Source organism: Protopterus annectens, chromosome 10.part0 (assembly GCF_019279795.1).
Source record: "Protopterus annectens isolate FY-2018-M chromosome 10.part0, PAN1.0, whole genome shotgun sequence".
Lineage (NCBI taxonomy): Eukaryota > Metazoa > Chordata > Ceratodontiformes > Protopteridae > Protopterus > Protopterus annectens.
The window spans coordinates 1728671807-1728698250 of NC_056744.1; positions in this window are offsets into that span (position 1 = coordinate 1728671807).

Sequence of the window (26444 nt, forward strand, 5' to 3'; positions counted from 1 at the left end):
TGGTGGTAATGAATACAGATGACTATATTAGCAAAATGTTGGAAATGTTATATTTGAATACTTATCAGGAGGTTTCAGTCAACGAGCACATCACAAGATTGATGTGGCACTGGATGACTTCATTTCTCAAGGATTTATTTTCCCTACTGAGTACAATTTTTTAAAAGTCACTGACCCAAGAACCCTTACCATCTTCGGAATTCCGAAGGTATATAAGAATATATTTGATCCACTGTTGAGTATTATCGTGGATGCTAAATTTTCAAAAACATTTACCATTGCCAAATACATTAACCAAAAACTTAATGCAGTTATAAGCAACATCCCTTATCTGTACAAGGACTCCTGGGATTTTCTAACAAAGGTATGTAAACATTTTTATAGGGATGGCATTATCTTTGTCACCATCAATGTTAAAGACCTCTTTTCTGTCATCCCTCATTTTGGGATTGGATTGGTTTTATGAGTTTCTGTGTAGTAAAGTTAGCTGAAGCATGATGACAAAAATATTGAAGGACCCAATGGAATTAGTCCTTAAAAACAATTATATATTTTTCAAAGGACAGTTGTTCAGGCAAAGTATGGGGTGGCAATGGGAGCTGCATGCACCCATACATTTTTCAATCTAGTAATGGTAGAATGGGAATCTAGATTCATTCTGGAATCCAGATTTAGTCATGATTAGGTTTTGCATGGACGATTTTCTGGATGATATCATTATGTTTTTGACAGGGAACCTTGAATGATTAAATGAATGTCATAGTTAAATCAACAATGCTACAGATTTTTTTACAGTTTACAATGAGCTATTCTGTTGTTAGCATTGATTACTTGGATTTAACTATCTCCAAGAATTGTACGACTCATTGGTTTGAATCAAACATTCACTGTAAGCCGACTTATTCCAGTTCTTTATTACATTACACAGGTTGGCATCCTGTTTTCCAAAAGAGGGCTTTGGTGAAGGGACAAATGGTCAGGCTGTCCCGCACGGTGTCACAAGATGATGTTTTCCTGAAGGAAAGTATGATATTAGGGCATATGCTTGAGGTTTGGGGTTATCCTACAAAGTTAATTACAACCATCAAGGAAGAAATTTTAATGTAAACAAGGTATTATTCGCCCTGTTATAGGGAACCAGAGTAACGAAGGCACGGGGAACAAAAACAAGATTGCTACTGGCATGGACCATGAGTTTAATAGAGTAATGATCCTTAAATACAGTCTAGATTTCTTTGAACTGAAATCAGTCATTGTTAAGAATTGGACAGTATTTTGTGGCCCAGGTGAACCATTTCAGGATTTCAGTCCCTTCTCAGATTTGTTTATAAGAAGGACATGTGCTGTAAATCATTAATCGAAAGAATAGGTCAGAGAGAGACAGGAATGGCTCAATAAGGACATGTGGCCATTGTAATCAATGTAACAGCATTTTGGTGGGTTCTAGATTTTATATTTCAGGGTATGGCTCAGAACATTTAAACCATAAGTTTAATTGTGGCAGTAAGGCAGTTGTTTACACAGCACAGTGTTTAAATGCCCAGCTTTTTATATAGGCAAAACTAACAATTTCCTTAGGGCTAGAATATGCCAGCACCTGCATGATATAGGTAGAACAATGAGTGAAATGCCCTTTATAAACATATTAAGAGGAATAATACACACAAAGGTGAAGTCCCAAGACTGGAAAAACTCCCTTATTAGCCTCAACAAAAAGTTGAGATCCCTCATCAAAACCTCTAAAGCCAGCTATGAAGGCAGAATTGCAGCAGACACTAAAAATAACCACAAAGCCTTCTATAGTTATATCAAGAATCTCAACGGCAATGCACAGGTTTGCTCTTAGCTACTGCACAATGGTATCTCCTATACTGAGCCAACAGATATTACCAACATACTGGCCGACAGATTCAGTGCCAACTTTACCCCCCCCCCCAAAGGACCAATCACAATACCAGAGGAATGCCAGGCACCCAGCGTTACTGCAGCACAGGTTAAAGCTGCATTGTCCAAGGCCAAGAATACAGCTTCCATGGGAGCTGACAGTATCCCTGGATGTGTTCTACATTTACTACAAAGTGAACTGCACCACATCTTTGTGCCCTGTTGAATCACAGCCTCACCTCAGGCTTTGTCCCTACTGAATGGCACACTGCTACAGTCATCCCTCACTATAAAGGGGGAGCGACTACAGACCCTGGGAATTATCATCCCATTAGCCTGACGAGTCTGATATGTAAGGCTATGGAGCACATCATCATGGAGCTAATTAACAAGGATGTAGGGAATCTCCAATCTCTAGATCCTATGCAATTTGGTTTTGTGAAAGGTAGATTATGCCTGCTCAACCTGGTTGACTTCTTTGAGTCAGTCACCAGAGATGTGGATGAGGGCAAGGCAGTTCATACAGCCTACCTCAATCTGGCCAAGGCCTTTGATACCATTCTCCACTCAGGAATTATTGATAAACTCACCAAACTAGGGATCAACCCCTGTATCACTAGGTGGGTTGCAAACTGGCTCACAGATAGAACCCACAGTGTAAAAGTAGTGGAATCTAAGTCAGACTGCCAACCAATCACGAGTGGAGTCCCACAGTCCGGGGTCCTCTCCTGTTTGGCATCTACTTCTCAGAAGTCCAGACCAACACGGAGGGACTCTGGCTGACCAAGGTCACGGAGCTATTATTAACTCCCCAAACGATGCAGACATCCTACAGAAAGGCCTCACTAAGACCAACGACTGGTGTTTTAAACCATGGCCTTAAGCTTAATGCCAAAAAATGTGTCGTCATCCCCTTTGGGAAAAACTCGGTTTCCACTAATTAGCACTTTGATGGGAACCCACTGAACACTGAAGGAGTTATAAGAGATCTGGGGACACAGGTTGACAGCAACATCTCCTTTGACCACCACATTGCCACTGTGGTAAGAAAGTCCTACTGTGTGCCACATCTCATTACCAAGGGTTTTGCATCCAGGTAGAAAGAGGTCATCATCTTTCTCTACTCTTCCCTCATTAGGCCAATCATCGAGTATAATGCCCCATTTGGCATGTACCTCACCAGACACATGCAACAGCTGGAAAGCCCTCAAAAGTACCTCATGAAGAGGATCCTAGGCCTTAAACACATGTCCTACATGGACAGACTCAAAAAACTCCAGCTAATCTCTGTCTCATATTGCCTACTAAGAGGCAATCTCTGCTTGACTTACAAAGCCATGTCTGACCCAGATCTGTTAGAAATGGTACATCTAAAGAAATCCCAATCCCTCCACACCACATCCTCCAGAGACCTCGGCCTCATTACCACACTCAACAGTACATGCTGGAGGGACAGGTTCATAACCCAGAGATTGCCCATGCTCTGGAATAGACTTCCCATACATGTCAAGCAGAGGACCTCACTGGCCCTCTTCAACAGAAATCTTGGTGAGTGGATGGGAAATAGAAAGTTCACCCCGGGGATCACTCCAGTGGCTCTACTTGATAGAGGCACTGGGAACTAATGTCAGGTGGCACAATGCCAGGGCACTTCTATGGGCTAGACTTGTAAAGACTCCAGGGCCATTAGCCTAGTACACACCTGTGAACCTAGGAACATGTTCAAATTCTTTGTTTTAGACAGTTCGAGAATTGAAGAAAGCGAAGGACCATGGAAGGATTCATTAGAACTAAAAGAGCTTAGATGGCAACTAATATTTAACTCTACAAATAGCCACTGGCTCGATGACATGATTTATATTGGTTGTCTGCTGTGATTGTGACTGTGTGTCAAATATTATGCTGTTTATGAAGTGGTTGATACCTTACATATCCTTACACAATTCTGCTGAATAAAAAACAGGCATGAATCCCTCAATCGGATTAAAATCTTGATTACCAAGCACTTCCACAGATCTGGACCTGATCCTGAACCTAAGACAGCAGTGATGCCTTCATACGCACACTGGTAACATGAGGTCTTCTTTTTATATCCTTACATAAGGAATATTGTACAGAAATACTTATTGGGTGGCACCTGCAAATGATACACAGTTAATACACTACAACAAGTGCCTAAAAGTTTAGATAACCTGATGCTGTTAAAACCAGAATAAATAATTCAATGTTGTAATGGGCATATTTACACTCTCTTTAGAGTAGGTTTGTCAGTATAGTTGTATTTAATCTCTTTCAATCAGTGTTTGCAAAAACAGACATGCATTGATATTGTGCAAGCTGTTGGTTCACCATAGTGTACTGCAACTGTGGAGCTGGTAGATGTAATTTTGGGAGTGTGTGGAGCAAGCACCCAGTAAAAAAAAATGTATTATTTTATCTTTTTATGGTTGTTCAGATTACACTTCTCAATCAGTGAAACATGACTGTCTATAGAATGAGTCAACAGAACGTAGTGAAAGCCTGGTAATGTATAAAAGGCTGCATAGTTTCAGAATCCAAGCAGTTAACTGGAAAATGTTTACTAGTTTGTAAATGTGCTTTTTCACATGCATACATGCACACTGCTTTCTCAACTAAGAATGTCAAGGAAGCTAAGCACACAAAAACAACAAAAGCATCTATATCATATTATCGTACGATGTAAATAGCGAACGCTATTTCATTGTACCGATAATATCGAAACAACAAAATATAGAGCAAACGGAACAGCTATTTTTTTCCCAGGGAAAAAATTCACTGCTCCGTAAAAAAAAAAAAAAAAAACTTAAACACAAATTTTAGTGGGGGGCTGTGCCCACCACACCCCCCTACTTAAATATACCAACTCCAAGATTGTACCATAGTGGAGGAAATGGCAAAGTCCCGAAGACGGCCCACCAAATTTTTTCCCTGGGAAAAAATTTGATGTTCCTTGACTTCACTATTTTGCCATTTCCACAGTATCGGATCGACTAAATAGCATTCGCTATTTAGTCCATTCGATAGCATAATATAGACCCCAGCAAAACACTCAGTGTATTCCTTTGCTATAAGAGTTTTAAAGAAAAAAACATAAAATGACACCTGTTACTATATCCTTGGAACCTCGGTTGCTTTGTAATAGTCAGCAGCCTAGTTTCTACTAGGCAGCCTCAGAAAACAAGAATTCATTATATGAAAGGGATAAATATGCCCCACACATTTTCTGTCTTTGTAAGATTATATTGCTTCCTCCACTGTCAAGGAATCCAGGCATACAAATACACTGGCTTTGTTTTAGGTGCTTTGAGGAGAAAAATCTTTCAGACTATTAGAAATTTGGCAAATAATTAATTGAGTATTATAAATCTATCTGCTTATTTTTGTTGTATAACGAATAGCAGAAAAATCAAGTATAGTGAAAGAGACTTCCATATTTCTCGTATGCTACCTATAAGCTCATTCCCAGAGGATATCCAGAAAGTCTGGGTCACTAATTTATCAGTTCACTTAAACTAATCATTTGTTATAAATGTTTTAAACAAAATAACAACTTATCAGGCTAATGAAGAAAGGCCAAAAATCAAATAGCACTACTACCAGATGTTTCTTTTACGTATTTTTACTCTGGGGACTCTTTTATCTAAGAATTAGAATTTGAACCATGTTAAGAGCCTGTATGGCTGAGAAAGACACACACACATGCACATGCATGCACACACACACACACACACACACACACACACACACACACACACACACACACACACACACACACACACTCTTCTGACTCAATACTAGGATATCTACAACCTGGATTCACAAATATGGCTGCTAACTAATGCTAGCATTTTGCTTACATGTATACATGGTGGGCAATGCATACATACATGCCTAGAATTTGTGCTGATCTGGCATCACATTCAGTGTAGGAATTATATGTATTTGTCCATAAATGTAATCCTAAAAGTAGCAATGTTTCATTGTAAAGGTAATATCAGTACATTTCTTCATAAAGGTGATCGTATAAGTAACAGGTTCATGATCGGAAAGAATAATGGCATCATCACCCAAAAAGACTTGTGCTGAAAATGGCAAAATGGTCCTGTTAAATTCAACATTTAGAAGTATATACATTTTTAAGGGTGGCACAGTGGTACAGTGAGCAACATTGTTACCTCACAGCAAGAGGGTCTCTGGTTTGATTCTTGGCTGAGGTGCCTTCTGTGCAGAATCTGTATGTCCTCCTTGTGTTCATGTGGGATCTATCTGGGTATGTTCAGTAGCTCATAGTTCCTCAGTAGCTAATAGTGATGAAACACAACCTTTATTGGAAGCCACACACTCACCAGCCAAGAGCGGAATAGCTGGTCAAGAGGAGAAGGTCAACACTTGCACCACACCACATGGAACACATAGCTGTCCAGAACACACACCAGCACTGTCTTCACATAAAAACACAAACCACACACCCACCTTTGCAGAGGCTCTCAATAAAAATCTACCCAAGCAGCAGAGACCTCCAAGGTAGAAATGCACTCACCCACCACAACACAACACTAATCACGAGACACATAACTCTCCTAAAAAGTGTGCCACTCAACCAAAGCCCCTAAGGCAAAACAGCATGCCCAACACACTAGTTAGTCATAGGTAACTCAATAGTGAGGCACACTGAGGTCCCACTCACTAGGTTGAATAAGGAGAAAGTAACAGTCAGCTTCCAGTCAGGTGCCAGGATCCGTCACATAACGCATGCACTCAGGTCCCTCAACAACAGATACAAATATGACTCTGTCATTGTACATGTGGGTGTGAATGACCTGAGACATACCTCCCTGGACTACATGAAAAGAGACATGGAGGAGCTCTAAGATTATGTAGCCCAGGTGGGTATGACCCTAGCCCTGAGCAGCATCCCACCATCACCCAGAATGATACCACAGTACAAGCAGAAAATGATTGATTTCAACAACTGGCAAAGCTTCTGATGTCATTCTAAGGGGATCGAGTATCTGTCTGCCTGGGATGACATGATTGACAGACCTCGATGCTTTGCCAGAGATGGCCTTCATCTGTCACCCCTGGGCTTCCAGATACTGGCCAAAGCTCTTGCCACCCCTATAGTGTATTTTTTAGGTGGTGTTCCAAAGACCAAATTACCACCATAACAGCTTCAAATAAATGCAATCTGATGGTCTTGCTGCTCAATGCTAGAAGTCTAAATCTGAAAATGCATTAGCTCGAAGTATTACTTAAAATGGAGAACATCGACATTTGTGCTGTAACAGAGACCTGGTTCAAGGCAGCAGAAAGCACCCCTGCACTACCAGGCTATAACTCATTCCACACCTTTTGGCCCCAAAACTTGGACCGAAGCTCCCAAGGCGGTGGTGTTTCCATATTCATAAAGGATGCGCACACCTCAAGACTGATAGTCCAACATAATGCATCAGAGATACTTCAGGTGCAGCTAACATTGAGTAAGACAGCAATTCAGGTTGTAGCCTTCTATAAGAACCCAACCATGTCCCAAGACTCACACTCCACATTTCCAAGCACCCTGGAAAATATTAGGGTCAAACCTAACACTCTCTTACTAGGTGACTTCAACTACCCCTCCATTAAAATGGAAAACTACTCATGTACCAATACACTTGCTCAATGTTTCCTGGAGTTCATTAATTCCAATGACCTGGAGCAACTTGTTCTTACCCCCACTAGAGGTAGCAACATCCTTGACCTGGTCATTACTAACATGGGCGCGACCATTGCTCTACATCAATAGTCAGCTCCTCCCTGGTTAGATCTGACCACAAACTAATCACCTTGGAAATCCACACCCCCCCACCCCCCGTGCAAAGGTAATCACCATGAAAAACTTCTCCAAAGCTAACTTTGGGCTTCTAAAAACAGAGGTGGCTAACTTCACGGCACCCATGCAAATGGAGAATAGTTGCATGACCACCGAGTCATACACCAATGCACTGTATGAACACGTACACAAATGCATGGATCTCACCATATCCAATAGAACCAAGACGTTCTTCTCCAAAAAAAGGAAGCTAATCTGGTGGTCTCCTGCCATAAACAAACTGTACAACAGAAGGGGGAAACTAATGCGGAATAAGGTGAAGTCCCCAAGACTGGAAAAACTCCCTTATCAGCCTCAAGAAAAAGTTGAGATCCCTCATCAAATCCTCTAAAGCTAGCCATTAAAATAGAATTGCAGCAGATAGTAAAGACAACCACAAGGCCTTCTATAGTTATGTAAAGAATCTCCATGGCAACACCTAGATTTGCTCTGAGCTACTGCACAATGGTACCTCCTATACCAAGCCAACAGATATTGCCAGTATACTGGCCGACAGATCCCGTGTCAACTTTACCCCCCCAAAGGACCAATCACAATACCAGTAGATTGCCAGCCACCCAGTATTACTGCTGCACAGGTTAAAACAGCACTGTCCAAGGCCAAGAATACAGCTTCTATGGGACCTGACAATATCCCCTGGCTACGTTCTACATGAACTACAGAGTTAACTGGCAACTCACCTGTGTGCCCTGTTCAATCACAGCCTCACCTCAGGCATTGTCCCTACCAAATGGTGCACTCCTACAATCATCCCTCTCCACAAAGGAGGAGCGACTACAGACCCTGAGAACTATCGCCCCATTAGCCTGATGAGTCTGATATGCAAAGCTATGGAACACATCATCATGGACTTAATAAACAAGGAAATAGGGAATTTCTAAACTCTGGATCCCACACAGTTTGGTTTTGTGAAGGGTAGATCATGCCTGCTCAACTTGGTTGACTTCTTTGAGTCAGTCACCAGAGCTGTGGATGAAGGCAAGGTGGTTCATACAGCCTACCTTGATTTGGCCAAGGCTTTTAATACCATTCCTCACTTTGGAATCATAGAAAAACTCATTAAGCTAGGCATCAAACCCTATATCACTAGGTGGGTTGCAAACTGGCACACAGAGAGAACCCACAGTGCGAAAGTAGTTGACTCCAATTCAGACTGCCGACTAGTCATGAGTGGAGTCCCACAGGGTTCGGTTCTGGGTCTTTTCCTCTTTGGTATCTACTTCTCTGAAGTCCAGGCCAACATGAAGGGACTCAGGCTGACAAAGTTAGCAGATGATTGCAAGTTGGGCGCCATTATTAACTCCCCAAGTGATGTTGACATACTACAGAATGGCCTCACTTAGACCAACGACTGGTGTCAGAACCATGGCCTTAAACTCACTGCTAAAAAATGTGTCATCATCCCCTTTGGGAAAAACCCAGTTCCCATGAATTACCATATTGATGGTAGTCCACTGATCACAGAAGGCATTATAAGAGATCTGGGAACACAGGCTGACAGCAACCTCTCTTTTGATCACCACATTGCCACTGTGGTCAGAAAGCCCTTCTATGTGGCATATGTCATTACTAAGGGTTTTGCATCCAGGAAGAAAGAGGTTATTGTCTCCCTCTACACTTCCCTCATTAGGCCAATCATCAAGTACAATGCCCCATTTGGTCTGTACCTCACTAGACACCTGCAACAACTGGAGAGGCCACAAAAGTACCTCACAAAGAGGATTCTAGGCCTTAAACACTTGCCCTGTATGGACAAACTCAAAAAACTTCAACTGTTTTCTATCTCATATCACCTACTTAGAGGCAATCTCTGCTTGACTTACAAAGCCATGTCTGACCCAGCTCAGTTAGAAATGCTACATCTAAAGAAATCTCAATCCCTCCGCACCACATGCTCCAGAGACCTCAACCTCATTGCCACAGTTAACAGAACATGCTGGAGGTACAGGTTCACAACCCTGAGACTGCCCATGCTATGGAATAGACTTCCCATACATGTCAAGCATAGCACCTCGCTGACCCTCTTCAAGACCAATCTTAATCAGTGGATAGGAAACAGAAAATTCACTCTGGGGATAACTCCAGTGGCTCTACTCGACAGAGGCACTGGGAACTAAGGTTGGGTGGAACTATGCCAGGTTAATCCTATGGGTAGGCTTGTAAAAGCCCCCGGGCCATTAGCCTAGTACACACCTATGACCCTATGAACCTATGATGGTTTCCTCCCATCTCCCAAAGACATGTGTGGGAAATCTAAATTGTTGTGCATGGGGTGCATTTTTGATACAGAAGAATGACTTAACCCACTAGTTCCATTCCCTGCTCACCTTGTAAACTCTGTGGACAGCAGCAGCTTTTCATAGGGTCACTACAGCAGTCACATAGGTTCATAGGTATATACTAGGCTAATGACCACTAGGCCCTTTATAAGTCATTCAAGTAAAATATATTTCATGGGATATTTTGCCTTAGAGGTTATTTTAAGGAGTGTATGTTAGCTAGGGAATTATTTAATGGCTTCATCTGTTCATCAAAGATATAGGTGTCAGACCAAGGTTGAATTTCCAATTTCCCATCCACTAGTCCAGATTATGCTTGAATTGGGTTAGGGAAAAGCTCTGCTTCACATGGATGAGAAGCCTATTCCAGAGAATGGGAATTCTCTGAGATACATACCTCTCCCTCCAACATGTCTTGTTAAAACTAAAAGCAAAGTTTAAATCCTTGGTTCTAGTAGTTCTAATGCTGTTTGTTTTGTGAACATGCAAAAGGTCCATCAAGGTGGGGCCTTGCATGCCAGGTAAAAACCATCTCTTAGCAGACTGTAGGAAACTGACTATAAGGATAGGGCTTTGGGGCACTCTATATACAGTATTGTATTTATGTAATGTATTCTTTTTGTGAGGAGCCTCTGCGGATGTTCCAGTTCTTGTATATGCCTGGTCAGATACACACCAAAGGGAGTGTTATACTCAATGATGGATCTGATGAAGGCTGAGTATAGTCGTACCATGACATCTTTGTCCTTGCTTATAAGGTGAGTGACACAGAATTATTTTCTTGCTACCTTAGACACATGTTGGTTGAAAGCCAGGTTACTATCTACACAAGTCTCTAAATCCTTGACAACTTTGTCAACCTTTAGAGGTGTTTTCTTGCTGAGGTAGTTTCCTGACGTGGCACACTTCCCAAAAGGTACTATTATGCATTTCTTGGCATTGAGCTTTAAGCCACGGCTTTGGCACCACTCATTTGTCTGTGTTAGACCTTATTGTAAAATATTAGTATCTTGGAGGGGGGGGGGTTCTTTGATTGCTCCCAACTTGCAATCATCTGCAAACCTTGTAAGCCAGATGCCATTAACATTGGCCTTGATGTCTAAGAAATAGATGTCAAAGAGGAGTGAGCCCAGAACAGAGCCCTGGAGGATTTCACTGCTGACAGGCTTCTTTGTGGAGGTGGTATCTCCAGTCATAACCTTCTGGGTTCTATCTGTTAGCCAGCTGGCTATCCAGTGAGTTATGTAGAGGTTTATGTTTAATTCCATGAGTTTGTCTACAATGCCTGAGTGAGATATTGTATCAAGTGCCTTTGCTAGGTCAAGGTAGGCAGTATCCATCATTTTTCCCTCATCCATTGCCTTGGTGACCTTCTCAAGGAAGTCCACCAGATTCAGTAGGCATAACCTGTCTTTGACAAAAATGAACTGTGTTTGGTCTGGTGTCTGAAGGTTTCCTATGTCACAGTTAATCATTGCCATGGTAATTCTTACAATGGCTTTGCATATGAGACTAGTCAGACAAATGGATCTGTAATTCACAGGATCCATCAATGGACTGCAGTTGTGAAGAGGGATGATCGTTGAGGTTCTCCAGTTACATGGTACAAAACCTGTTCAGGGGATGTGGTTTAATAGTGACTCCAGTGGCCCTGCCAGGTCACATTTCAAACTATTTAGGAAGCATCCTAGGATATTACTGGGACCCATTAACACCATATTATTGGTCTTAGATAACACTTTTAAGTCTTGCTCCCAACTGACAGTTGGAGCGGGTTATGTTAGATGGTATATTCTGTTGGCAGCTGGGTGTAACAGTTGGGTAAAATTAGAGCTGAATTTGTCAGGCAGAAGATTTGCTATATCTCCTGGTTCTGTGAACAAGGCTTCATTTACCAGCAGTTCAGCACACTGTTGTGTGCTGCTTTTGATGTTTTGGACATAGCTGAAGAAGGCCTTATGGTTGTCCTTGGCCTGAGATGCTATCTTTACCTCAAAATTTGCTTTGCTGGACTTAATTAGCCCTCTTAGTTGCCTATCCAATTTGATGAGATCATTTTTATCATTTTTTGAGTTATACTTTCTAATTTTAGCTATGACTTTTTTGTACAACCTGTTAAATTTTGGATTCTACCAGACTAGCTTGATTTTTAAATTAGTTTTGAGCTTTCTTCTGGTAGGCACAGCTGTCTCTGTGTAGTCATTGATATGGTTGTACAGAGCTTCTGTGAATAATTCTGCATAGGCTGCTGTATTATCTGGGTTTGGAAAGGCTTGACATTTTTACAGGTTATCCATTAATAAAAGGTAGTTTGCCTTAGAGTACTTCATAACTTTGATGGGGGTTTAGTGGGGTTACAGAATTGATTTTTATTAAAAGGCCTGACTTTACTAGAGAAGACATGTCTTGTGGGGGCAGGGTTATTCCATGTTTGTGACTACCAGATCCAATATGTTACCTTTGGTAGGCTTATGCATTATATATTTCAGGGTGTTTGTGTTTATAAAGTCTAGTAGTCTCTGCACCTGCAAATTTGGGGTTGTGTAGGTTTCCTGGTTTATAGAGGGCAATTAAAGTTCTCCATGAATATAGTATTTGGTAAAATGCTGAGTTTCTCCAATAGGTCTAAGTATGGGTTTCACAGGACATGGGGGATGACCTTTAGCTTAATAGGATATGGTATGGGTCTTTGTCCATGGCAATCTGGACATGAAGGAACACTACCTTGTCATTCTGTTTAACCAACCTAGAGTATATTTGTTATTGATGTAGATCAAGACACCTTTACTACCTGCCTGTGCAGCTGATGGTATAAGTGTGTGGAAGGCACTGAAGCCTTGCACTGCTGGGGTACTCTCTGTGGTTTTAAATCAGGTCTTAGTAACTGCACAGATGTCCACATACTCCAAGGTAAGAAGAGTGTGGAGGGAGTGGAACCTCTTTTTTATACTCCTTGCACTGAGCATTAACACCTTTAGATTTCCTTGGGTAGATTTTCCTGTGTTGGAAGTTTGTCAATTTGGCATTGCCTAAAAGGGCTCCATGGGAAGGGCAATGTTTTAGGCAGTATTTGAAAGCCTAGAAGGGATAGGTGCAGACCATCCTTAGCAAAGTAGTGTGGGTTGTTAACCATGTCCTCCCTTGCTGACAAATATTGTATCCTCTTAGAATGACTCCAGAAAGACAACCATTAAAGTCAATCATGTTCTCTTCATATTGTGGGATCATCCTTGGTAAAGGTAGAATGCTGCTCAGTGCTAGGTACATACCAGCCTGGGATACATAGTCCAAGAACTCTATAATGTCTCTCTTCATATAGACTATTGAGGTACATCTCAGGTGATTTACACCTACATGGACTATGGCTGAATCATAATGGTACCTGTACATAATTTGGTGGATCCTGACCCCTGATAGGCAGTTGACCTTTATTTTCCCCTTATTTATCCTGGTGATTAGGGCATCAGTATGTCATACAAAGGGGTCTTCTATTACTAGAGTCCTGGGTAGTGTATTGGCTTGCCTTATGGACATGGCAGTCGAGGCTCCACTGGGTGGGGTTGTATGTGCAGTTTGTTAGGTGCTTTTCCTGTTGAGTGCTTTAGAGTTTGCTGAGAATAATTTGATGCAACTGATAAGTGTGGATGGCTGGAAGTTATAATGAGTGGAATAATGTTCTTTAGTTTAGTATGTACTAGACCATCCAGTAATAATATCCCAAAACCTGCTCTAGGGAGTCTGAAACATTGCCTCAAATACAGGTGTGTGCACAGACATTTCATCGTGGCAGTCTGCCATATTACAGTATATTTGGTTTCTGTTAAGACTATGCATATTACTTCTTTTAAAGATGTAGAATACTATATATGTCCTAGTGTATCCTTCCTGAGTTGATATTATATTACATTAAAATCCTACACGTGTTTCTTGAAAAGTGACATTTTCCATTACAGGAAAATGCCAACACTAAAAGATTCTGTATTCCACATGGAATTAGGGCTGAGTCCATTTTAGTGTTGCTCTGTCTTTAAGATCTTAAAGGTGCAGCCATAGGTGCAAAGTATACTTGAATATCCTGACACATACCTCTCAACCTGAAATCATAAAAAAATCTGGACAAAGGGCCATGAAAAATAGGTACAAATCTGTACAGTGATTAACATAAAACATGCATACATAATTATGTAACCCCACCCACTCTAGTGGAATTGTGGGATACCAACATTTAAAGTGAAACTGAAGAACAGACAAAATATTATACCAGAATCTATTCATGAAATGTTGAAATCAGAAATGTAACATTTGCAGGCCATTATGCATAATTATTATTATGTGTTGTCAAGGTCTTTGCCACGTAATTTATGCAGAAGGGAATGATGAAGTACATCGGCTTTGTTACAGTCCTGGATTTTTATGCATGTTGTCACAGAGAGTTGTCTTGGAAGGAAGAGGTCAGACATTCTGGGACTATTTTCCTTTCCCTTTACATTTATGGGTCCTGGGCTGACATATGATAGAGGCCAAAAGCTGCAGTCACATATGAGCTAATTTGTATCTAAGGTGGGCTGTAGGACTGGTGATGACATATCTTTGTACATTAAGCCTTCCCAAAATGAGAAGGTATGTTCAGAGATGGATAGCTTTCCTTACCTGAAGGTGTTTCTTGGGGTCAGTTTCTTTAGCTGCTTTTTCATTCAGTTACATTGCATTCTGTCAGTACAGGATCACCTAACTGTGATTCCTGAAAATATGACTTTAATCCTAAACTGAATTCTATGGAGGACAGTCAACTAAAAACATATGGATATAAAGATGGTACTGATCTTCCAAAACAAACAAAAGAGCTTGGAGCAGATGGATGCAATCTCAGTTGGATTGGCAACATGGAAAGAGATGAAAAAAAATTTAATTAATTCCACTATACAGAAAGCTGACAAGTCTCTGCTGAAATAACAGGATATGATTGTTAGGTACCTGTAATACAAACAGTTCCTTGGGTAGCTGTAATACTAACAGTTACTAGGGTACAAGTGCCATGGTTTATGATAAAGTGTGTAGAGTCAATTGGCTTAAATGTCCAACAATCTGTTGGATACATTGTGATGGTAGTTGGTACCACCTACTTTGACATAAGTTAGTTGAACACTTTTTTTCTATACATGACACAAGCAGGTAAGCTGCATAGCTTTTGACTGCCACTATTAATGCAAACTGGTAAGGAACTGGTTCTGGGATTGGAGACTGGGGTATTTTCATCAAGGAAAGAACAGCAAAAGTGCTGATGATTGTTACCTTTAAAGTAATAGTATTCAATGAATCTGAAAAAAAAATCAAAAGAAAAGTCTGACTTTTACAGAGTAAGGGCAATCTTGTAATGCCATTCTTTTTGTTTGCTTTTAGGATTTTTTTTTCCTGGATAAGGCTGTTGTTATTTTAAATACTTTTATGAGTTCCACAAATCTCCATCGTTAAGATCAAGTGTAGTATCCTTATCAACTAAGTTTCTCTCTTCTTTTTTTCATACACCTTATATCATAAAGCAATCACACGCACGCATGCACACACGCACGTACACACACACACACACACACACACACACACACACACACACACACACACACACACACTGGCTGTCACAGGAATTTATCAAGCTCTGTTGAATTATGTTTATACTTTGTGAGAAAACAGCCAGTTAACAGCTTTCTTGGCTGCATACACATCAGGTCTCATACCTCTAAATGTCCCCAAATTAAACTCATATTTTGGCCGTATCCAGGTCTCTCTCTTAATCCCAATTACCTCCTAAAGTTGGTGACTTTTGGAGAAAAGGTGGTGAATCATACAATATATAATGATAATAATTAGAATTATTCACTTCTTTTACATCAAAAAATGTATATTAATACGTAGGATCTTATTCTGTCAATGTCTCTCTCTTTCTGTATATATATATATATATATATATATATATATATATATATATATATATACACACACACACACACACACACACACACACACACACACACACACACACATATAAAATTGCTAAGTTATGGTTGTTGTGTGTGTAAAATGGTCTTGGTACTGTGCAGTGAGAACAGAGAAATCATGAGACCATTTAACTAAGAAGTTCTTTTTATTGTGCTCAATAGCACTGCACTCACCCTCTTATGTCAGGAATCATAGACAAAACCAGGCATAATTAGTATAAGGCACGTTTTCAACTTTGCCAGAAAACCACAAATTTTATGAGGAACAGACCAAAAATTTAAGGCAAAAATCTGGATAGTCAGCGAAAATCTGAACAGTTGCAAGATATGAGTTTTATATAAAACATTTATAAAATGGAACCTTTCACACCCAACCTCCACTGATAACTGGTTTTGCTCTGCTTCAGTTGAGCAAACACTTTCCTTTACTCATATGGCAGTTTACCACAGAAAGTTAAGACTATACTATATGCTGTTAACAACCTTCTGGTTGACTTTTATGCAATTACCACTTCCAAACTGTGCAACTGATCGAGTGACTTAAAAAGTGCTCATGTATCCTCTCTGTAAACTGGTCATATGCATAGTAGGGTTATCAGGTTTAACAGAGAAAAAGAAACACGAATATTGCTGTTCACCATCAACCGCAACAATAGTCTGAATAATACACCATCCTCAAAGCTATTCGTCTTCCCCTCTGCCAGGCCCAGTGACTTTGTTTACAAAAAGATTAAGCACTATAGATTTTTTAATGTCACATTTTGTAATGAAAACAACTCTGAAATTGCTAGGTGCACAATTCTCAAGCTCTCAGCTCAGAAAGTAAAAAAGTGAAAACGATGATGGGAAAATGATTAATATAAAATACCATTACTAAGCAGTTATCCTAATCACTTACAAAGTTAACAGAACAATACTATCTGCAGTAATATTCACTTTAAGAACAAGAAAAATTAAGACCTCTGAAACTGTAATACTTGTCTTCATTCTTTGACTGTGACTTTTAAAAATCTTAAACAATTTTCTACAGCATCACAAAATGTATGGAGACAGAGGTCCAAATGGAGAGATGAAAAGTCAACAAGAAAAGGAGAGGAGTAGTGCTGAAATTTAATTCATCTTCAAGTCTTGGTGAGTATCTTTGCGAGGTGGACCCTGTTTTCACAAAATCTCACCAAGGTGACACTGATATATAGACTGTATTTATATAGCATATATCATGGATAGAAGTAGGTCAAATATTAAAAAAAAAAGATAACTGGGTGTACAAGACGCAGGATAAAAAAGTGCCCAATCCTGGTAGGCATACTGGTGCCAGGACTGGAGGGAGGATGGCCCCCCTGTTGCAGAAGGAAGTAGCAGTCCACAAAAATCACAAAAACGGATAGGCTAAAAAAAAGCCATAAAGACGATAGAGTGGACTATTGAGGATAAGAAAGAAATTATGTATTGTTACTATTATGGAAAACGCTGAGAATTTCCAGACACAAGATATACAAAATGATTAAGGGAAAAATTAGAGAAAAATACATCCGCAAGAAAAACTGTCAGAAGCTTCAAATGAAAATTTGTGTTCATTAATACAAAAGATTTGTGAAAAACAGTACATAGATCAAGAAACTTTTATCTGTTTGGAAAAAGAAGGATCTCAGGCAGTGTGAAAATATAAACAACAAAACCTAGAGGTAGTTGAAAAATACAAAAAAGAAATATGGACATGGGAAAGAAATACAGATTTGATATGGTGCAATATTTATGCAAAGGAGAAAGCCAAATTAATCAATATGAAGAAGGCAGCCCCAAAGATATTCAAAGAGAAATACAGGCAAAGGCATCTAGATATGGAAAATTTTACAATAAAAAAAAATATCATCACAAAGATGAAACATAGAAAAGAAGATTAGTAGAAGTTAAAAAAATAGAAGTTGAAGTTATTGAGTGCCTGTGAAGTGAAGGATTTGGTGTAGAAGGTCTAATACCAGTTACATGACAGCATGATGGAGTGAGTCCCCAATGTAATGAGAAACAGGAAGATCAGGAAACATCTGAAGAAGAAATATGGACACGGGAAAGAAAAATTTATTTAATATAGTTTAATATTTATGCAAAGGAGAAGGCAAAACTAACCAATACAAAAAGAGCAGCACCAAAGATATTTGAAGAGAAATACAGGCAAAGGAATCTGGGCATGGAAAACTTTACAATACAAAAAATAAGAAAACAAAGAGGAAAATCAGAAAAGGAGATTAGTAATAGAGAAGTTAAAGAAATAGAAATTGAGGTTATGGAGTACCTACAAAGTGAAGGATTCAGTGTAGAAAATCAAATGCAGAAAGCACCACAACAGATAGAGCAATGCATATCCAAATTAAGGGGTGGCCTGTGGAACAGGAAGCAATTTGTCATGTGCCATATCAAGATACTTTGGAGCCTTCCACAGGAAATCAGTATAAACATTCACTTGAAACTACACAGCAAGGAAAGGAAAAAGAAACTAGAAACTCTGATGCAGTCAATGTTGAGGAGTGATAGGCCAGTGAGTTCCCATATGACAGAGCAACAGATGGCACAGGATGAAATTGAAGAGAAGGTACCTCAGGAAGATGCTATAGAACTTTCTATAGAATGCCCACAGGAAATGGATGTGCCCTCAGTTTGGAGGAAAATGAGCTAAGAGAAGAGTTGCTTGATTTAATAGACATGGATAGATATATTAAGATCAATGAGAGAACTAGACTGCAGAAGGTCAATAAAACCCAAAAAGTTAGAAGTCTGATAAAACAAATGAATGTAGTAATTAGAACTGTCCATAGAGAGCCATGTGATATAATAGAAGTAAACAGGATATATTATTGTCCTTCTAAATTAATAACTGATAAACTTCTACCACAGGAACACAGGGTAGTGAGGGAAAAAAGGAAGGGAAGAAATCGAAAACCATCGTGGAAGTATCGAATAGAGAAAACTATAAAGCAGTTAAGACAAGAAGTGTCACTGTTAGAAGATTGTAGAAGAGGGAATAAATCAACAAAAATACTAAGAAAGATAGACGTGATTAAAGCAAATCACAGTATTAGAACAGACCAGGATCTATCATGCACTATCTCTAATAAACTAAAAATGTCAGTACAGGTGGAAAAACTTAGAAGATACACAGATAAATATAAAGGAAAAGTAAGAAATAAGCAATTTATTGATGACCCAAAAAAGTTTTATAGAGAATTGGGAAAAGGTAAAAGGAATTGAAAGACCACCCAAAAAAGAGGAAGTAGATACATTTTGGAGCAGTATCTATGAAGATCCTGTGGAACATAATAAAGATGCTAAATGGACAGAAGTAAAAGAAAGAATAAGAAGTTTAAAGGTGCAGGATATGAAATGGGGTGAAGTAACAACCAGAGAGACTGAGACAAAGTTAAGAAAAGCCTCTAAGTGGAAAACCCCAGGGCCAGATGCAGTACCTAACTTTTGGTTAAAAGCATTAACATCTTTGCACGAGGATTTAGCCATGAGTAAGAACTACTTATATCTGCAACCTGAACAGATACCAACCTGGCTAAGAACAGGCAAAATAATGCTCCTTCTTAAGAGTGAACCTGCAAGCTACCCTAAAAATTATAGACCAATAACGTGCCTTCTGATGATGTATAAACTATACATGGGACTTGATGCCGACAGAGTTTATAGTCATTTAGAAGAAAACTCAATTATGGCAGTAGAACCAAAGGGCAATAAAATAAAGTCATATGGAACAAAGGATCATTTGTTGTTAAATAAAGTCATAGTGGAGAACTGTAAAAAGGGGAAGAATTTAAGTATGGCATGGATTGACAATAAAAAAGCATTTGATAGTATCCCACATTCATGGATAAAAGAGTGCTTAAAATGTATAAGATACACCCTACACTGATTGACTACATTACAGTGACCATGAAACAGTGGTAAACCACTTTGCAATTAAGCCATGATAAAGGACAGATTATTATCCCAGGGATAAAAATTCAAAGGGGGATATTCCACGGTGACTCTCTGTCACTGTTGCTATTCTACCTTGCCATTAATCCATTAAGCTGTTTACTTAACAATTTAGGCCATGGCTATAATTTGGCTCCTAAAAACAACAGTGTAAAGACTTCTCATCTTCTCTTTGTCAAATATTTAAAACTGTATAGCTCATCATATGAGGAACTGAAAGCACAGCTGCAAGTTGTCAAGACCTTTTTCAGATGATATAAGAATGTCATTTGGTTTTGGTAAGTGTACAAAAGCAACCTTTAAAGCAGGAAAACTGCAGCACCAAGAAAACATCAGTCTGGGGCAGGAATGTGATATAAAAGAACTTGAGCAAGAGAGTGTATAAATATTTGGGAATTGATGAAGGATCAACAATAAAACATGAACAAATACAAATGAAACTTAGTAAGGAATACTTTAGAAGACTTAAATTAATTCTGAAAACAGCGTTGACATCAAGTACAAAATCCAAGTTATAAACCATTTTCCTCTTCCTGTCCTAAGTTACAGTTTTGGAGTGATTGACTGGCCCCAAAATTTGTTGGGTAGATTCGATAGGAAAACAAGAATGATGCTTCTTGCTCGCCAAATGATTTATAAAAATCAGTGTATACCAAGATTATATATTCACCATTCTGAAGGAGGGATGGGCCTCCTTGAAATTGATTACATGTATAGATCTGCAATCGTAGGACTCCACACATATCTGCTGATCTCACAAGACCCAAATGTAGTGAAAGTTTTGAAACATGAGGAGAATAAATCTGAGATGACTTCTTTGCTTAATTTATCAGAAGCATATCGGCATCAAGGAGGAATGGAAATCAAACCAGAAGTAGATAAAAGTCATGCAGCAACTGAATGTGCTAAAAAACAAAAAAAAGAATATAAGGTGAAGGACCAAACGAGAAGGCAAGAAATGTGGAAAAAGTATAAATATAGTTGCAAGTATAGAAAGCTTCTGAAAGAACCTCATGTTGATCAGGAACGAACACAGAAATGGTTAAGGAGAGGCGAATTCAAACCAAGAGATAAAAGTTTAACATTGGCAGCCCAAGATAGTGGGCTATGTACATGATGGTTTACAAAGTTCATTGAACATGTGGGTGAAACAGACAAATATAGGTTTTGTAAAACCGAATTGGAAATAGTCGCACACCTCGTTGCTGGTTGTGACATACTAATGGCAGAAGGACTGTATACTGAAAGGCATAATAATGTGGCAAGACTGTTGCACTGGGGATTGTGCAAGCCTTATGGTACTGAAGTGGCTGAAAAACACTGTAAACATAAGCAACAAAGCATCCTAGAAAATGATGAAGTTTATATCACATGGGATCACCCATTACTGACAGTTCAAAAGATAGATGCTAGAAAAACAGATATAGTGGTCCAAGAAAAGAAGACAAAAGTAGCATTGGTTATTGAAATTGCTAAACCCTGTGACTACAGTGTCTTGTGTACAGAGAGGCACAAAGTCATAAAATATCAGGATCTGCAGGCAGAAATGAGAGCAATGTGGAAGAACGATACCCAGACAGTTCCAATAGTAGTTGGAGCAATGGGTCTTATAAAAAATATCTACAATCACATTTAGATATGTTACCAATCCATGTAACCCCGTGCGAATTGCCGAAGGAGTCATTACTGGGCACACTGTGAGTGCTGCGAAAAGCACTTTTGGCTAACATGAAAGACTGAAACAATACTAAATTCATGAACTTTAATTGTACTTGGCTTAGGAATGGGGTCCACTCCCATCATAGTATTAGAAACCCAAAAGATGTGGAGAAATTAGAAAAAGAGAGAAGCAAATACAAGCAAGTTACTAAAATGTCAAAAGCCTGGCAACAATTTTTATAACACTATTAAAAAGATCCCTAAAGTCATGATTACAGCAATTCTAGATCCCACAGGTGGATCTGGGTGAGAACTGCCAACGCTTGTAGGTGCAATCACGCACTCCCAGCAGTTTTGACAGACAGCTGTAGCACACTTGAGCATCACCAGTTTTGTTTCACATATGCAACACTAAAATGTCTTTTATATTGTCAGAGATGCAAGAAGTCTATTTTTATAAAGGGAGCTGAAAACATTTCAGTGTTAGAAGTAGACCCTCGGAACTAGGAAGACTGCTTTTTACCTTCTTTGAGCAATCAAAACAAGACTGGATGAGAGAGGAATCAGGGGAGCTGCATTTTGAGATATGGGAAGGATAGAAAAGGTTTCCTCCCCATACTGAGTCATGCACAACCTAAAAGAAAAGGTACAAAAAGCTTTGTGAGGGAAGAGCTAACTGGTATGCAGTCTCTTCCACTTTTTGATAGAGCAAGGGATTCACTTTAATGTGCTTTTAGAGTCTAGGCATCTTAACATATAAGGGGGTTGCTGAGTGCCAACCCTTTTAACCCCCCCACTCTCATACGTTATTTATGCAACTGAAAGAAAAAGTACTAAAGGGGGAGTTAACAGGGTGGAAGCTCCTCTTGTATGTTAAGATGATTCTTGACATTGTTGACTTATAATACTACGTTAGTTCTACTTCTTTTCTTTCCAATTTTTTTTTTTGTTTTGAAAATAACAGACAAAGGGTCAGACTGAGTGTCTGTCATTCTGACCCCGCCCACCACCTGTATTATCATAAAGGCAGAAGTCATACCTCTCAACGGCAAGAAATTTGGACAAAGTCATAAATGATGGGGGGGGGGGGGGGGGGCAAAGGCTGATCTTATAAACTTAAAAAAAAGTTTATATAACAGCAGGTTTTGGTTTAACGTGACTTTCTTAAGGGTATGAAGTATGAAACACAAATGTGCATCATTATTTTAGTGAACTCAGTACTCAGTGATGTGCCAGAAAACCATTTTATGAGGAACAGAGGAAAAAAATCTGGGGTATGGTGGTAGTCTTAATCTTAACAATCCATCTAAAAGCAAACATTTTAGCAGGATCAAAGCAAAAATATGACAATATCAGGGATGTTCTCCAATACACACACACACACACACACACACACACACACACACACACACACACACACACACACACGCACACACACGCACGCACGCACACACACACACACACACACACACACACACACACACACACACACACACACACACACACACACACACACTTCTTACAAAATCTACACTAAGCACACGATTGTCTTTAAAACTGTGTGGTAAAGGCTTTTGTTTCCCAAAAAACATTGTGCTAGTGTTTGATTTTAAGTTTATCCACTATTGCTCCATTTTGTTTAGGACAAAGCAGGAAGTCTATCTCTCGTTGTCTTTGAATTTGAGCCAATGAAAAAGAAGAAACTGGATCTATCTGATGTCATATCGGGGCACAGTGCAGACAGAGATAAACAAAGTTCAAAATCATAGAGTTCTGCCATATGTTTACAAAGAAAGCTGTACATTATGTTCTTCAATCTGTTTTTAATATTAACTAGTCTAGGTAACATCCCCGTAAACAACTGGAATCCTAAACATACAGTTCTCACAAATACAAACCATATAGAATGCAGATTTTTTCCTACTAGCAATCTGTATTATACACGGTTGCTATCAGAAATTAATTTGCTTTCCTGTAAAATAAAATAAATAACCAAAATACAAAAATAATTGATGCAGGCCACGTGTGTGCCATGTAAGGAACTGCAGTTTTTTTTTCGTCTCATGCTGATCCTTCTACTTGCATAATGAAAAGTAAATCGGCATTTAAAGGGTCCATTCAGGAATTCGTGGCACCCTATTATTTTGAGCCCAAAACCGGGAAATACAGAGGAATTCGGTACATTTGAGAGATATGTCCTGACATCATTTCTGGAAAGTTTTACTAATAAATTCCAAAGAGTGATTAAGGTATTTCTTCCTCTGCTTAAGCACTGAATGTCTTTCATTTAATATTTATTTATTTTTTTTTAAACAGTTACTGGAATTGACAGTATTCCTAAGCCAGGGCATAATTAAAGTTCATAAAATCAGTTTTGTTTCAGTCTTTGTCTTAATGGTGACTGATGACTTACCTTAAAAAATCCCACTGGCTTTGTGAAATGTAGTTTTTTTTTTGTATTTCTTAACATTTTGCTGTAATTTGTCTCCATTAGCAGTTTCACAGTAGGTGATATAATGGGTTTACATGTCAAAGCTATATGTGCATTGCATTAGCACTACAAATGAAGTGAAAAAAAAACATGTACATTCTCCAAAATTGTAAAATTTACTGCTTTGGTCAGATATTTCCACTAATACTCATTGTATAGACTATGACAAGATGATTGTGTCATTTTATATACTGTGGTATATTTAAATTATTAAACCAGGAATTGTACTGGATTACCAAAGAGTATACAGTTTACTAAAATCCATTGCAGGTGGAGAATGTGACACATATCAAGAAAATATCTGTATGAAGTTGAAATTACATAAGAAATCAAAGCTATATAATTTTCTCCCAAATGTTGATATATCCCTTCACTGTCATTGTGTACCCCTTCAAAAATAAACCTGTATGCAGTGGCACATATATGGAAATATAACTGTATAGTTATCTTTACACTTAATTCACCAAGTGTGTTCTGTATCTGAGTGTTATCACATATCTTTCTGAGAAATTTGACTGAAAACATAAGGTGGCATCAGAGATATGGTACTATACTGAAGGAACCACCAATAGACCCACATTGGCATTAGTGTGCTCAGGTCACTTGCTATTCATTTCATAACAAATATACACATATGATGTGTTTTGTCAGAGAAACTGGGTAAGTACTGAATCATATCTGTAGTAATTTATTAAGACATCAGAACTAAAATATTTTTATCAGAAAAATGATATATCTGCTGTTTAAATGCCATTGTAAAAGTGTTTTTGTTAGTTCAGAATGTCAGACGCACTAGTGATATACCATTTCCTGTGTTTAATACTATAAGTTTATACAATGCAGCATATAAAGTTCCCTTTTTAGTTTTTCATCTCACTCCTGCTGACTTAAGGCCCCAGAGCTTGCACCCTGAGATCTCTTCTCTGCAGTTCCTTTGTGCTGATAGGGTCCTTAGTGTGACCCACACTGGGAGGGTTTTCCAACCAGAATACCACCTCTCCACAGGAGCCCTACCATTTTACTTTCATGCAAGGCTCAAAGGGTTACAATTGCTGGCACTATAAGAATGGAAGAGGTTAAGCAAAGTGCCATCATGCTGCAGGTGGTGTGGAATTTTTACTTACCTAATCTCCACCTTCCATATTGGTGCATTATATAAATTATATAGTTAGCAGGGGGTGTGGGGGTGTAGCCCCCCACTTGACGGGAGCAGGGCAGCTTGCCTTTTGCATTAAAAATGTATTCAGTATTTTGAATTTTCAGTCTTTTTGGGATTCAGTCTTTTGATTTTCACTCATTTGATAGTAAACCGAGCCTGACATCTCTTCAGTCACTCTATATGGAACAAAGTATGTTTTCTTGTTATACCAACCTTCTTGATACTCTGCTGTACCACATTTATATCACATGTACCAATACCCTGTTGTACCACATTTATATCATGTACCAATGCTCTGTTGTACCACATTTATATCACATGTACCAATACCCTGCTGTACCACATTTATATCATGTACCAATGCTCTGTTGTACCACATTTATATCATGTACCAATGCTCTGTTGTACCACATTTATATCATGTACCAATACCCTGCTGTACCACATTTATATCATGTACCAATGCTCTGTTGTACCACATTTATATCACATGTACCAATACCCTGTTGTACCACATTTATATCATGTACCAATGCTCTGTTGTACCACATTTATATCACATGTACCAATACCCTGCTGTACCACATTTATATCATGTACCAATGCTCTGTTGTACCACATTTATATCACATGTACCAATACCCTGTTGTACCACATTTATATCATGTACCAATGCTCTGTTGTACCACATTTATATCACATGTACCAATACCCTGTTGTACCACATTTATATCATGTACCAATGCTCTGTTGTACCACATTTATATCACATGTACCAATACCCTGCTGTACCACATTTATATCATGTACCAATGCTCTGTTGTACCACATTTATATCACATGTACCAATACCCTGTTGTACCACATTTATATCATGTACCAATGCTCTGTTGTACCACATTTATATCACATGTACCAATACCCTGTTGTACCACATTTATATCATGTACCAATGCTCTGTTGTACCACATTTATATCACATGTACCAATACCCTGCTGTACCACATTTATATCATGTACCAATGCTCTGTTGTACCACATTTATATCACATGTACCAATACCCTGCTGTACCACATTTATATCATGTACCAATGCTCTGTTGTACCACAT